Source organism: Sander vitreus, chromosome 3, assembly GCF_031162955.1.
Source record: "Sander vitreus isolate 19-12246 chromosome 3, sanVit1, whole genome shotgun sequence".
Taxonomy (NCBI): Eukaryota; Metazoa; Chordata; class Actinopteri; order Perciformes; family Percidae; genus Sander; species Sander vitreus.
The window spans coordinates 12,504,810-12,520,062 of record NC_135857.1 but is presented as its reverse complement, the minus strand read 5'-3'; the positions used below and the strand labels follow the sequence as shown (position 1 = coordinate 12,520,062).

The 15,253-nt window shown below is 40.8% G+C and overlaps 2 protein-coding genes across 9 annotated transcripts in view; one reads left to right on the top strand and one right to left on the bottom strand.

The window, feature by feature from the left end:
• Nucleotides 1-15,253, bottom strand: part of LOC144513980 (succinate receptor 1-like) — a 48,076-nt gene that overhangs the window by 23,017 nt on the left and 9,806 nt on the right.
• LOC144515299 (muscleblind-like protein 1) overlaps nt 671-15,253 on the top strand; it is a 76,548-nt gene continuing 61,965 nt past the window's right edge. For 2 of the 8 annotated variants that reach the window (XM_078246010.1, XM_078246015.1), the window contains exon 1: nt 673-880. The gene's annotated coding sequence lies outside the window, so the exon portion shown is untranslated. Of the gene's footprint in view, nt 881-15,253 lie in introns of all 8 variants that reach the window. The other 6 variants (XM_078246014.1, XM_078246013.1, XM_078246019.1 and 3 more) reach the window with 5 other exon arrangements.

The following is a 15,253-nucleotide window of genomic DNA, read 5'->3' as shown; positions in this document are numbered from 1 at the left end:
GTGCACTGGCAGTAGCAATGGGAAAATGGGAAGAGGAACTATAGCCTGCTTCAGGGAACCACCACATCAACCCACTCAAACCCACTCACATAACACACGCACGCACACACACACACACACACACACACACACACACACACACACACACACACACAAGCACAGAGATGCATGATGTGCATACACATAAAACACTCAGTATCTGTGTCTGTCTCTATCCCCTCTGACTACACGCCACCCTCTCTTTATCACAGAAGGCAGAAGCAACAGTTAGTGATCACAATAACTGAGTCTCTCATTTCTGCGATAGCTGGTTAGCTCTGGCTCAAAGTAATGTAAATGCTAACATAATGCTAAATAGAAGAAGTACAGACTAGAAGAATAAGTTTGTGAAACATGTTTCACTTTTTCACTATTCAAACAGAATACACTGAGAGAAAGAGCCTGTATAGCTACAGGAGGGGGGTGGGGGGAGGCTGTTGCCACGGCAACCAGAGCCGCGGTACTCGTCATCATGAGGCTTCTTCTGCATTGAGTGTGTGTGTGGATACAGTGTGAGTTCACCCTCCTCTTTCTAGACAGGAGGCGAGGACATCCCCCTCTAACACTGTGCCAACAGAGAGAGAGGAAGAGAGAGAGAGACACACACACACACACACACACACACACACACACATACACACACACACACACACACACACACACACACACACACAGCAGATAGAGAGAAATAGAGAGACTGAAACCCCATAATGCACTGCACGCTGCAGGGCTGAAGTCGTGCAGATTCATCAGTTCCTGTTCGGAGGGATTGTGTGTGAGTGCACACACACATTCGTACACCAGGACCGAGTGCAAGTGAAACACACAGACAACCAGGCAGGTAAGGCAGCTTTTCTCTGACCGCGTGGACATCCACTGGTTTTACAGGATGATCTGTTTATCCGTCTGTTATTGCTTCTTGAGAGGAGGAGAGGGGAGAGTTGCTCTGTGGAGACGACAGGGTGTCATTAATATTTGACATGTTATGATTCCGACAACTTCCCTGCCTGTTGCTCGTGAATGCTGCTGATTTTTCGTCTTACTTGGAAAGGTCTGAGTTTGGGATTTTTCAAAAGTGAGGACACATCTTAGAGTGATTTGAAATATCTGACATGCATGTAAAACATCAGTTGTTTTTGTCTGTTACTGGGTTTGCTTTTTTGCATAGTTCCCTCACTCCAGCTTACAGATAGTGTTTATCTGTAGCTGATTTGACTATGCTGGGAAGGTTTTACGTGTATTTATGTTGTGGAAGTGCTGGTGAAGACAGCGTAACTTTTAGGAAAGATAAGTTGTGTCATGGAATTGCACATTATGTTACACTTTGTCATTCTGACGACAATTCTGTTTACCTTTTTTGGGTACAGTCCAGCATATTTTTGTTAATGCAAAATAATTTCAAATCTTATAAAATGATTCAACAAAGCAATAGGAATTTAACAGTACATTTTGGCAAAATATCTAGTTAATGTTGCATGATTTTGTCTGATATGCTTCATGTAGCACTAACTTAAGACAAATAATGTTATTTTTTATGTAAGGGGAATGTGCCTGTCAATAACAACTTGACACAGTGATGCATTATAAGTTACACTTTTATAATGCTGATCACTGATGAGGCATTTTGGTTTAAGTTTCAAAAGCTCTTTGTAATTAAAAATAAATATAAATAATTGGTACCCAAAAACTTCAAATACTTCAATAAACTAAGCCTGTTTTTGGTGTGACAAGTGACACTGGTGCAAGCTGAGTGGCTTCTCCATGACAGGTCAGTTTGTGGTTTAACGGCCACTGAGGCTTGTGACCATATCTGTTGCGCCAGAGACACGCGATTGCAGCAGCTTAAGGCAGGGACTCTTAAACTTTATTACCCCAGCACTCAAATGGGAAATTTCAGTCCTCCACCCATGGGACTCCATCATGAAATCATGTTTCAACACTGTAATTTGGAGACACGTGAGTAAAAAGGTTTGAAATAAAACTTAATTATTTCTAAATGAAACCTCAACTCCAAAAGGTTATCATTTCAATGCAGTAGAGATCCCTAAAGAAAATATCTAACACAATTTTTAATATCTCAAAATCCAGTTTTTAAATCAAGTACAGCTCAAAGTAATTGTATTTATCTTACTCTTTATCACACAAACGTCTCAAAGGAGCTTTGAGACTGTTTTACATGTGTGTCTTGCACCTTTTGACAGTGTGTATTATGTGGATGTGGGAAGTTGTGTATGCTGAACACTGTAACGGATTACGCAAAGAGCTTTTGCGGCTTGGGAAATGAAATGCAAAAAAGCCATAATGCAGATCAGACAAAAAAAAAATCTTTTGAATATTCAGTTTGTCTCCATTTAGCTCTGAGAGAGCACAGCTCGTATCTGCACTTCACCTGCAGAAATCCACCTGTCAAAACTCAAAATGGAGAGGCTCCTCTTTTTCATTATGGCTCCTTTCATGAAGAGCCCCCCCATCACTATTTGTGTTGTCGCGTGACAGAATTATCCACCAGACACCTATATGACAGTAGCATCTATATCTCTGCCTTTGCTCTTTAATAATTCAGCGTTGGTGTTCAGGAGATTGAAAGCTGCCTGATTAAAATATGTAGATGTCTATATAGTCATCTGGGTATATAAGGTGTTCCATAAAGCAAGTGTTTCAATTCAAGATGATACTGATTCAAGATACAATGACACTGTATGTGAGGAAAAGAAAAGCAGGTATGTCTGAATTTTTGCAATATAACAGTGGTCATACCAGAGCTATTTCAGTATTGAGTCTAGGATCTTTTTGAACAATGGTCATTCATATATTCTACTACTTGTCTGTTATAGAGCTATGTGTTGACAGATTCCCACATTTTACTATGAGGTCACATCTCTGGGCCCCAGAATTGGTACCAGAACACAGAGCTGTTCAGACCTAAAAGAAAGACGCAGAGGCTCTGCAAGTCATGCAGTTTTAATAGACTGAAATAGCTACAGTTGTTTGATGATCATCTGTTTAATAATTTGACCTTAGATACTCCACAATAGAGCAGAGGTCTGCTATGAATGCTGAAAACCTCTCAGACTCACACTGAGACTCACCCTGCTGGATTTTCCATTCGGTAAGATCCTTCTCCAGGTTGTCCGGGATATTCTCTTACTCTCGGTCCAGCTCTGGCTTTGCTTAGCAGTGTGGATCAAAGGTGATATATGGATCCAGATCTCTCCTTGTTCAACTTTAACTCCTGTCTTTGTTCTTTTTATCTCTTTTTTTCACCTCATTCTTGTCTTTAATGATCTGGAACACAAGGGACTCATTGTTCACGGATCTGTGGCCTCGTTTTGAAATGATCAGAACGAGCTAGGACGTGAGAGACACTGGCTTGTGTTAGAAGGCAGTGCCTCGAAAGTCCTTTTCGCTCTCTTCCCCGTACACAGACATCAGCAGAGCAGCAAGCAGGAACCTTAGTGTGCATCAAATTATCCACAATTGCAGCAATTATCAGCAAGTCCAAAGCCTTTCACTGTGCCTTGTTTCTTCATCACTGCATCTCTCCCTTTAGACAAGAAGCCAGTGGAAAGTACATTTAGAGATCTAAGGTATCATTCTGAACTTGTTATTTACTTGAGTATTTCCATTTTATACTAATCTGCACTTCTACTTCACTATGTCTCAGGGGGAACAAGTGCCATAGAGTCATATTTTAAAACCTTACAATGAGCATTTAAAATATAATGCAATATGAATCAAACTACAACAATATAGCCTATAAACTAGTTTAAATTAGCTCCATTTTAGCCATCTACAAAATTAGAATTCCTCTTGCACATTAATACACAAATAATTATAACATTTTATAATGTAAACTAATATACTGTAACACTGACGGGCCATTCTGCCTCCAAAGTGGGTACTTTTTATACTAAGTACAACAACTGTGTGCAATGTAAAAAATGTCGCTCGGAGTCGCAGTGATGAATCCAGAGAACATTACCACCTGACTCTGCAGTTCCCCTCAGCTCTAACAAGTTGTAGCAACTTTCAGCTAAGTGGTTTGCTTTTTTGACCAGCAACTTTACTGTTCTGATTCCCTCTCATCAGCGTCATTTTCAGTTACCCATCCAGCACCAAAGGGCAGACAGACACAATTAGTGACATGCTGTGGAAAATAGTGGAGCATTTAGCAGCTAAAGAACCAGATATTTAACTTAGGAGTTGGCTGAGACCAGACCAGCGGTAAAGAGAGTGAATATTGGACTTTTCTGCCAGGTCACGATAAACACGACGCCAAACAAATGCTAATGTTACTCCATATCTGCTGGATGTGTCAATTGAAAACAGTTTCAAACAGGTTCACCATAACAACTTTATAAGTTGATAATATGTCAGTGTTAGGGTTACAGCTTGTATCTGCTCCTCCCAATTAGCCCAAAAATATGTAAATGCAGATTTAAGTCAATTTAGCTTAGAGCGCTTTTTTAACTTTTCACTAAAGTTACATTTTGAATGCAGGATTGTTTCTTGTAATGGAGTATTTTTACATGTTGTATTGCTTTTACATAGGTGAAGGCTCTTCAGAAGAAGATGTCATGGAGCATGTGTTTGAATGCAGCTGCCCTACTGAAGTGTCGATCAGCAGGACACTAAATCTGTAGCTGACAGCTGTGCTCTGAGTGAGGCAATTGAAAATACGTATTTCCTTACAGAACTGACATATTTTACGGATGTAGCTTTATCCAGAGAAAACTGACATCATGCCCTCTAGACAATCAGAATACAACACGTACACACATATGGACACCATTCCCAATTCAGTGTAATCCTGGAAGACAACCGCAGGGCCTTTTTTGGGCACGTCAGTGACTTGTCAGCTCTAAAATCGAAATTCCATATTACCGGCGTCTGTAATGACTCTATGAACAAATTGATAAATATTTATAGAAGCTGGAGCTTAACATTAACACTTAAAGCAGCACAAAGATCCATCATAGGTGCTTTTGAGGGCAGGCTGCAGACTGCCGTTCAATCAACACCTTGCACTCTTACACACACACACACACACACACACACACACACACACACACACACACACACACGCCAATACAGTGATAAATTCAATACAGTGATAAATTCCAAACACCCTGATGTATTCCAGCCACAAGTCAATGATGTGGCTCTGAGTCACTTGGTAACACCCACCTGACACACACACACACACACACACACACACACACACACACACACACACACACACACACACACACACACACACACACACACACACACACACACACACACACACACACACACACACACACACACAGAGACACATATGCACCTGAGTGTTTGATGGAGTTAGACGCCATGGCAACAGAGCTGTGACTCTTGCTGTCCTGTAAGTGGACTGAAGCTGTGGAAAAGGGAGGAGAAAGCTAACAGCTAGCACCGCTACTCAAGTGAAGCTATCATTGTTTTCTCTTTCTCTCTATTCTCTGCTTCTCCTTTTTCTTTCTCTTCACCACGACTGCTATCTACATGCCGCATTTCTTTTTTTTTCTTCTTTTTTCCAAGTGCAATATAAAGGCTGTAAGTTCAAGAGAAAAAAAAACTCAACCAAGGGAAATAGAGGAGGCAGAAGAGAGGTCAGCAGGCATGTATTTTTAAAGCTATCGATTGTGCAAAACCTGACACATCATCAGAGGGAATTGCCCAACCAGACAGCACTCTGAGTGGTGTCTTATTTGTTGACATATTATTTTTAATCTCGCCCTGCTTGCACTCTCACTTTCTGCATCACCCTATTTCAATCACAAAACACAATAGTTTTAACTCTTTCTCTCTTTTCTGCCTCTGTTACACCCTATTTAAACGTTTGTATGCCTTGCAGTTTGCTTTCTCCCCCTCTCTGTTCCTGCCAGTACTTTTTTTTTTTTTAAAGGTAGTAGCACAGATAAGGAGAGCAGAGGGAGGTAGAGAAGAGGGGGGAGGCGTGCAGGTGGACAGGTCTCACAAACAGCATCTGTATGAGATTTACTGCCTGCAGATACAGATGGTGGTGAGCCTGTGAGGAAGAAAAGGGGGAGAGGGAGGTGTTGGAACAGTGCAGGTGAATTGCATTTTGGTCTTGGGTAGCATTTTCACGGTCTGATTGTCAGCATTTGTTAACATACACACATGCACAAAGACACGCACACACTTCTCACGCTGTGTGAAATTGTGGGAACGTGGCTGTTGACAGTAGAAGTTTGTCTGAGTTAAGTTCCTTGAGTTTCCCTCCTCCCTCTTTTGCATACGAGCCAAGCGCGAGCTGTGAAAGGTGAACTTGCAGCCTGCTGTGGATAAATTATGTGTGACATGTTTAGCTGTGCTGCCTTATATGGAGACTGGTGTATCTAAATACAGCAGGGCTCTGGCAAGAGGGAAGGAGGGAGAGAGAAGGAGCGAGGAAGTGAAGGACAGGGAGGGAAGGAGGAAGAGGAGGAGGAGGAGGAGGAGAAGAAGGTGGAGGAAGGAAAAGAGGCAGGGGAGGGAGAAAGCAAAGGGAAAAAGGAGGGAGGAGGGGGCGGTGACGGAGGGAGGGAAAGAGAGGAGTGCCGCGAAGCAAGCATGAGGTTTTCACTTTCCATTCTCCCCTCAGCAGCAGTCAGATGAGTCCTTGCTGAGATACAGTAAGTCTGTGCTGTTTACTATGTGTGTGTGCGCTGTGTGTTACTTTGTGTTTGTTTATGGACACCAGACTGAGTTGTCCCTGCTTACATTTCACTGCTTATTTCACTTTGGGAATTTGTATTCACCATCTGGATGTTGAGTGTGACGTGTTGTCTGAGTGAGTTATATGTCTGTTTGAGTGTGTGTGTACATATGCAGATGGCCACCGTGCTTCACTGCTAATGTGTGGTAGTTTGAGGTGAGGACAGTTTTAATGTGGAAAAGAGCTGAGCAGACAAAAGAATGGGTAATGTTAAAGTGTTTAATGTTCCGCAGAGTAGTTAACACACACACACACGCACACGCACATGCACACGCACAGAGACACACACAGTGACACACATTCCCTTTTCTGGCAGACTAAACTCTCACTGTCCCTTTCTCTTTCTCTCTTGGACTACACTGAAATCCCTGTTGTGTGACTCCTACTGTTAACACTAAAGCTAAATATGGGCTCACGTTTATGGATGAATGAATGAAAACACACACAGACTCACTCAGAAACACACTTACACATATGAACAGCCCTGCACTCCTCACTGTATAATGACTGCACTACTGGTGTTTACACTACAGCTGCCCTCAGGAAATGATTAAACTGCTGCTTTACCCAGGCCGTCTTTACCTGTCTGACACACGCGCACACACGCACACACACACACACACACACACACACACACACACATACACACACACACACATGCACACACACACACACACACACACACACATATATACACGCACACACACACACACACACACACACACACACACACACACACACACACACACACACACACACACACACACATTAGCACAGATACACACTAAATGATCATTAAAAATTTTAATTAGATACAATTTGTTTTCCCAAAAACATCTGAATGTGATATTGGCTGTTAATTGGAGGGGGGGGGGGGAACTACTGTACATTATGGATTTCTAAGGGTTATGCTTAATACATGTTTGTCATTTTCATGAAAATGAAAAAATAGGAAAAAAGAGAGCACTACTGACAACTCTGTGTATTTTGAGTATAAGCAGGATTTTAGAACACTTCTGTTTGTTTTGCATTAAAAGCGTAATTACTGAAATATGTTTAAAGTGTATGAAATGCATTACTGTAGCTTTGGGGTCTAAACCCTTTTCAGTTTAATCTCCACAACATGCAAAACGCATTTGCGACTTTTCCATAAGCTTTGGACACCTGCACTGTGCTGTGAACAACACTGTGATCAGAGCTTATGATGCCAATTTTCTGTACCGCATGCAGGAAATGATAGTAAAAGGTGTCACTGACTTTGATGATTTCTCATTTGCAATGTTTGAAACTGATCCACTGAGAAAAAAAAAATTACAAAAACATTTTTATTTTTTTTATTTAATCCAATTTATTAATATAGACCTTTTTCTTTTTAAATACATGAGTTTGCACAGTTGCTAAACTTTATGACTAAGGCTACACTTTCTGTCACTACAAACTTCACATTAAAAACCTTGCAGGTAAAAAACCTTTTCTGTAATATCATGGCAAATCAGAGCGGCTCAGAAAACTGAAAGTAGTGAAAATAAAATAAATGTTGCCTGTCACTGTTGCCTGAAGATCTTGCCTGAATAGAGAGGCGAAGTCCCTCCCCTTCCCGTGGACCTCATGGGACCTTAATTCGGAAAAATATGAACGGTAGTGAACGGGGAGAGGCAAATTATTTCTTGATCCTGTTTGAATTGAGCCATGGATTACAAATATGATGTTCGTCAATTTAAAAGATAAAAAGATATCCGAAGAAAGTCTCAGTTAACCGTAGGTTTGTCATATGACCACTTAGTTTAGTGTGAAACCGCTCAGTGAACTACATCTCTCGTCTGACACAATTTACGTCACCTAGCTTGAAGCTCAACTTGCTCGCTAGCTAGCTAGCTTAGCTCTGTTCCACAACACATGTAACATTATCTTACCTGGCGTGTTTTATCCAGTGAAGTGTTTTCAGCAGATAAGCAAAAGAACAAGCAAGATCCTCTGCTCATTAGAGTAACGTTACATCCCCGGTACGATGCACAGAGACATCGTAGCTTCAGTGAGACGTCATCCGTGCGACTTTGAACTGTGTAGTCTTTCTAATTACGTATTTTCACAGTCTTATACTTCAACAGTTTAACAATACATTTAGACTTTCTTGACTTGTGAAATTATCTATTAAACTGATGAACATCATATGTGTAATTCATGGCTCAATTCACACGGGATCAAAAAATAATTTGTCTTTCCCCATTCACTACTGTTTATATACACATATTTCTTTCGAAAGATAGGTCCCATGGACTGGAAGTAGAAGGGTGTGACTTTGGGTCTCTATGTTGACGGGAATTTGCGTGTGGCCCACCTACGAATATGTATGGTAGATTAAACACTGTATGAATATTTTATTTACCCATTTGTTTTTTGTTATACAATTGATTACCATAGTTTGAACTCTCAAATTTGACTTTATTATTTACCAAACTGATGCTGCAATAGACACTGCATCTGCTGTTTTGAGGTACACCCTCTTCTCACACGCGGTTCTCAACACCTCTGTCTCTCTTTCACAGTGTCACTTCTTCACCCCTTTTTGTCTTTATTCTCGGTCTGTTTTTTTTTTATGGCTCACTTTGTGTTTCTCTTTCGGTGTGTGACTCTCAGTGGGTTGAAAAAGCTTCTCTGCAGATCAGAGCAGGCAGATCTACAAGGTCATTAGAGTATAGAACAGCGAGAGCGCAGAGGCAGATACATACTGAATTTAACAGCACACAGGACTCTGACTAAACAACTGCGTGTGAGAAAAGAAAGACTCTCACGCCGAAGAGAATGCGTTGTTACCTGCATTTGACCGTGTTGATTCTTGAAAAATGAGCAAAGCAGGTTCTTTTTCCATGAATTTGTCTTCTTTTATTTTCTTCCCCCACCTTCTCATTTCATCCCTCAACTAATCTGTCCTTTAGAAGTGATGTCATCTCCCTGCTCTCCTCAGCAGACACAGGGCATGTCTGTCGAATGCAGATGAGTTGTGTGTTTGTGTGTGAAAGACAGTTAATGTGTATGTGCATAATGACATGGGCACTCTGATACTCTGATTTGTATGATTCAATTAGAGAGAGAAAAGAAAACAGGGCGGGTGCTCTGATAAAGGTGACAGCAGGAGAACGTGAGTGAAGATGACTTTGAGTCCCAGAAATTCAACGCAGAGAATATAACTGGCAGATAGACAGTCGGTCACTTAGATAAATGGTTGGGGGAGTCCTACGATGCCATTTGGCAAGTGGAAAAATCATAGTGAGTCAGTCAGTGGCGTATGATTGCTGTTTTCCCTGCCGTCTGCAAAGCTGTCACTGGACTAATGCACACTAGTGGAAGATGTAATATATAGTAAATACAGTTGGCTCCACGGTGGACCTCTGTGATTTCCACAGATTAAGGTGTCAAACTGAATCACTGGTCATAGACAGCTGAAGAGTACAAATTGTCCCCTGTTTGGCCAAACACTGCAAAGTCTGTGCTTCATGCGTGTGTGTGTGTGTGTGTGTGTGTGTGTGTGTGTGTGTGTGTGTGTGTGTGTGTGTGTGTGTGTGGCTGCCATTTGGAAAAGTAATTTTTTAATACTTTCTTTTGGAGAACATCCACTCTTTTGGTATTTCCTCATTTGGAATGTGAAGAATTCATAGAAGGTCTAATCATTAGCATTACTGTAATCATCTCCATGTATGAGCTTCATAACCTTTACAACAATTTTGCTGTTAAGCTTTTCAGCCATTCAGCTTCTAATCAGTGATCTTATTGCTGTTACTGATCCGTCTGCTGTCAAGGATTTTCCACTGACATAACTTATTCTTATCTTGCTGTACTCATTGTATCTCTGTGTCTGAATCCTCTCTCTCACTATGCTCCCATCTCATTACACGCTGAATATCTGCACCCTTGTCGTTCACAGGCCATGCCACCTGTTCCTCCCCTCTGTCTAGCTGTCTGTCATACCTATCTTTATCTCTTCCTCGTTTTTGTTTTAGTTTTTTTGTCATTCTCTCATTCACCTGTCTGCCTGCTGCATGTCTCAGTGTCTGTCTGTCTCCATGCCTTTCGCTCTAATTCTCGCTACCCTCCCACCCACACACGTATATACTCATACACACACCTCCTCCATTGCTATTCCTGAGAGGTGTAGACTGGTCTGGCACTGGGGTTGGTTTATGTCCATGAACTCAATGACACCCTGCCACTGCATTACACCACAGTGGCACTACCAGGTAGCCACACTGCAGTGAAGATAAGAGTGAAAAGCAGTTGTACAGATGAAGAAAATATTTGCATATGCACAATCCATGGAACTGCCCCCCTCCATTACACACACTAACCCATAGTTAACCATTCATCTAAATGTATATAACAGTATGTCATATCCCTAGTCATGTGGGTGTCTGCTAAAACTGCCTCTCCCCTGTCTCTTTGTGCATATCAGGCTGTTTAAACACTTGCGCTGATATCACAGTGCAGACGACAGCTTGCACACGTGCCACTTGACTGCCCTCGTTGTCTCCCCTCCCTTCTGTTTGTCTTACAGCTGAAGGAGGAGGGAGTCATAGATTGTGTGTGTGTGTGTGTGTGTGCGCGTGTGTACTGTATGTGTGTGTGCGAGATAGAAAAGGCGCACAAGAGAGATAGTTGATGTTGTGCATATGTATATGCATACATATTACTCATATGGCTGTGTCCTGAATATCAATGCACTGACTGACCTTACATTCATCGCTGTAGTTGGGTGTCCTCCGTTAATGATGCAGATCTGCTGTCTCATGGTTTGTGGTCAATACTAATGTGTGTGTTTGTGTGTGTGTGTGTGTGTGTGTGTGTGTGTGTGTGTGTGTGTGTGTGTGTCTGTGTGTGTGTGTGTGTGTGTGTGTCACAAGCTAGGGAATAGAATACAGTCTAAGATTACCCTGATGGTTCAAATCTGTGGAAACATCATCATAATGGAGTATCGTTTCAGAATGACCAGAACTCAGCCAAAGACTGTAGGATCAGATCTCAAGCTTGCACGGGTGGGGCTCAGCATTCGTTGGACAGGGTTCACTGTGTGAGCATTATTAATACTGTTAAGGCAAAGTATTTGAGCTCATTAATGTCACTGAGATGTCCATCACTCAGTGTTCCTCAGCAGAAAGTAAAAAAAAAAAAAAAAAAGTTTTGATTGTGACTGAGATAGGTACAGTAAATTTATGGAGACCGAACGCAATATCTTTGTGTAAAAAAAGTAAAAGTGGAAGCTTATCAGGCATCCATTATTTACAGTCATGTAAATGTTTTCTTAATGAGCCATGTCTCCGTTATTAATGGGAATATTATGAAAATATGATTTTTATTTAAAGAAAAAATCCTGAGATCCCAACCCGCTACAATGCCAGCTAGCAAAAAGATAGCACAATAACTGCTTCTATGTGGCTTATAGTTTAGTGTGTTAACTCAACATTGTTTATCTGTTTGTGTAAAATGAATAAACGTTATATTGGATGTTCTGCTACATTACATTCCAACCAAACAATGGCGACTATAAAGAACATGACAAGGGTCCATTAATAAACATCATTGTACCCTAGCTTAACGTACAATAATAACACAGTGCACTAAGTAACATAGCACTAAACTGCTAGTCATGATGACTAAATCCAGTGTTATGTTTATAAAGCACTCAATAGCCTGCTGTTTTGTATTCCTGGCAAATTGTGTCTCCAGGGTTAACTTTGACAAAAAAATGTAGATCCTAAACTGGCACACAACCCCTCAAGCTCCAGCTCACTTCCTGGTCTTAGTCAACTGATCAGCCAGCTGATGGTCAGCAGCTTTCGGTTCGTAACACTGCCACAAAAATAAACTGAGAGTGTGGCCGGGTTGGGTTGGCTCAGTGGGTACAGCAAGTGTTACTGGCCTCAGACCTAGGGGTATCTGGGCAGGTACAAGACCACAGGCTGGGTAGCACTGTGGGTTGGAAAGAAGTGGAGATACAGAAATTATGTCTTTCTCAAGCGCTGGATGTTTATTTCTGAGCCAAATATCTCTCTTTTTGTGTTGTTTTAGTTTCTTTTCAAAAAGTAATTAAATAACAATGCCAACAGATAGGCCTAACACACACTAGGACAGTGGACACTTAACAACACATACAATTATAAAATACACTATAATTATATAAATAACTCGATACTATGAGATCCTAAACCGTAACTTTAGCTATTACATGGAATATATAATATAGAAATGGTCTATAATTACACTGAATACAATAAACAAACCAATATGTAAAGCATTAATTGCATAAAATACAACACCCATTAATAACTATTATTAATAATTGGGAAATAGATACCTAGTCTTACGGTATAATATATAAAAAATACATCAACAAATGACACTTTAGATCACATTACATCTTGAAACAATTGCTATAGCATATTAAAGTAGGTAGACACAGGCTACATGGCTATCTTGCTATCTGTTAGATTATTCCTTTAAAGTGAACACATACAACAGATCAGGGGCTACATTGGATTACTTTTATGAACTACATTACAATACAAACAACCTTTTCATAGATCAAATGCCAAGAATACTATATTAAGATTTAAACTGGTTACGTGACGGTGTGATAATCAATCACCAACACAACGCATCAGTCTGCCGTTTGCGTGTGTGTCTACAGGCACACGCACATCAACTGAGCCTCCATAGAACATTGACAGGCTCTGGCTAACAAAATGTATACTGAACAGAGCACCGGCAATACAAACAAAATGATACAAAGTACAGAGAGACTTAATAGACATTAAATGTTACACTTAAATATACTAATGTTCAATCAACACAACACTGTTTACAGTCCGTACAGAAAGACGAGAGAACGGAATCTTCACTGACGGTGACAGGCTAACTTCAACTAGCTTCTGCTAGCTCGCTAGCTAAAGCTGCTAGCAAATACATATAAGCACCTCCTAATAACTTTTCTACACAGAACATGACCACATACATCATATAGACAACCGTACTGGTGATATACTCTTTTGATACATATTAACAGAGATTGGAGAGGTTTACAAATATACCTGTGGGTTGGAAAGAAGTGGAGATACAGAAATTATGTCTTTCTCAAGCGCTGGATGTTTATTTCTGAGCGCTCGAGCTACCGTCTCCACGGCAACCCACTACGGTGAAGCAGTGCAATGAAGCGTCATCTACCGGCATGAAGTGACATACACGGAAATGTTATCTTAAATGTAATAAAATAAAAAAATAGGAGGGGGTAACTGTTTTTTTTTTAAACTAATATATAAGGGCATTTTATCTACCCATTACACAGGCGCACATATACTGAGAGGTTTATGCCTCGACGCAGAGGTCCAGAGTTCGAATCCGACCTGTGATGATTTCCTGCATGTCATCCTCCTCTCTCTCCCCTTTCACACCTAACTGTCCTATCAAAATAAAAGTGGAAAAGCCCCAAAAATTATCTTTAAAAAAAAAAAAAAACAGTGTGCACCAACAAAGCAATCAAGTACACAGTAACCTAACACTGTGTTTTCATATTTTTTTTCAAGCAGCAAATACTGGAGAATGAAAGTCCTGCACCCTCTGCTAGCTAGCCCCGAGCATTTTATTTTGGTCATCTCTGTATTAATCCGTTTTGTCCCAGCTGTTTTGTTGCTGTTAATTTCAAACATAGACTGTATAATATTAATGGACAGCACATGTGTGACGTCACCCATTGGTTTGTGGAGATCTGCTGTCCGTCGTCGAGTTTGCCGTTACAGGCGCACCCATCCTGGTTGTAGATGTGATGATTTTAGACAAGAGGGAGGAGTGAGGGAGGAGCTGCTTACACTCTACGTTACGTTACACACTTTCACTGGCAATCACGTCATAGCCACGCCCTAAAACATCCCCTGCTTTATCACCGATTTTAAAATCAACGGGACCATAATTCAAAAAATGAACATCATTCTGTGCTGCAGAAGACTTAAAACTAGCGATTGAGACCATAAACTCATTATGAAAATGTTTACTGAGGTAATAAATCAAGCGAGAAGTTTCTCATAGACTTCTACAGAAACCAACCTCCTTCTGCAACTGCACGTGTCGCCCCCTGCTTGAATTCAGATAGAATGCAGGTTTAAGGCACTTCCACATTTGCAGCACTTCGCCGAACCGGATGCGTTGTCCATTGATATACAGCCTATGGTTTCAGTAGGATTGTAAATGAATTTTGTCTATAAATCTGTCACATTTTCCTTCCTTTCCTTCCTTCCTTTTCCCTGAAGTGGAACTTTAGCTAAAATTATTGGCAGATAATAGTGATAACATTACTAAAATGAAAAGTCTGCTTATTTGTGCAACAGGTCAAGCAGAATAAGATACATTTGACCAATCAGAAGCATAGAATGTGTGATTCTTGGAAAGAATACCCTTGGAAAGTGTCCAAGGGTATGTTTTTATTTAGTATTA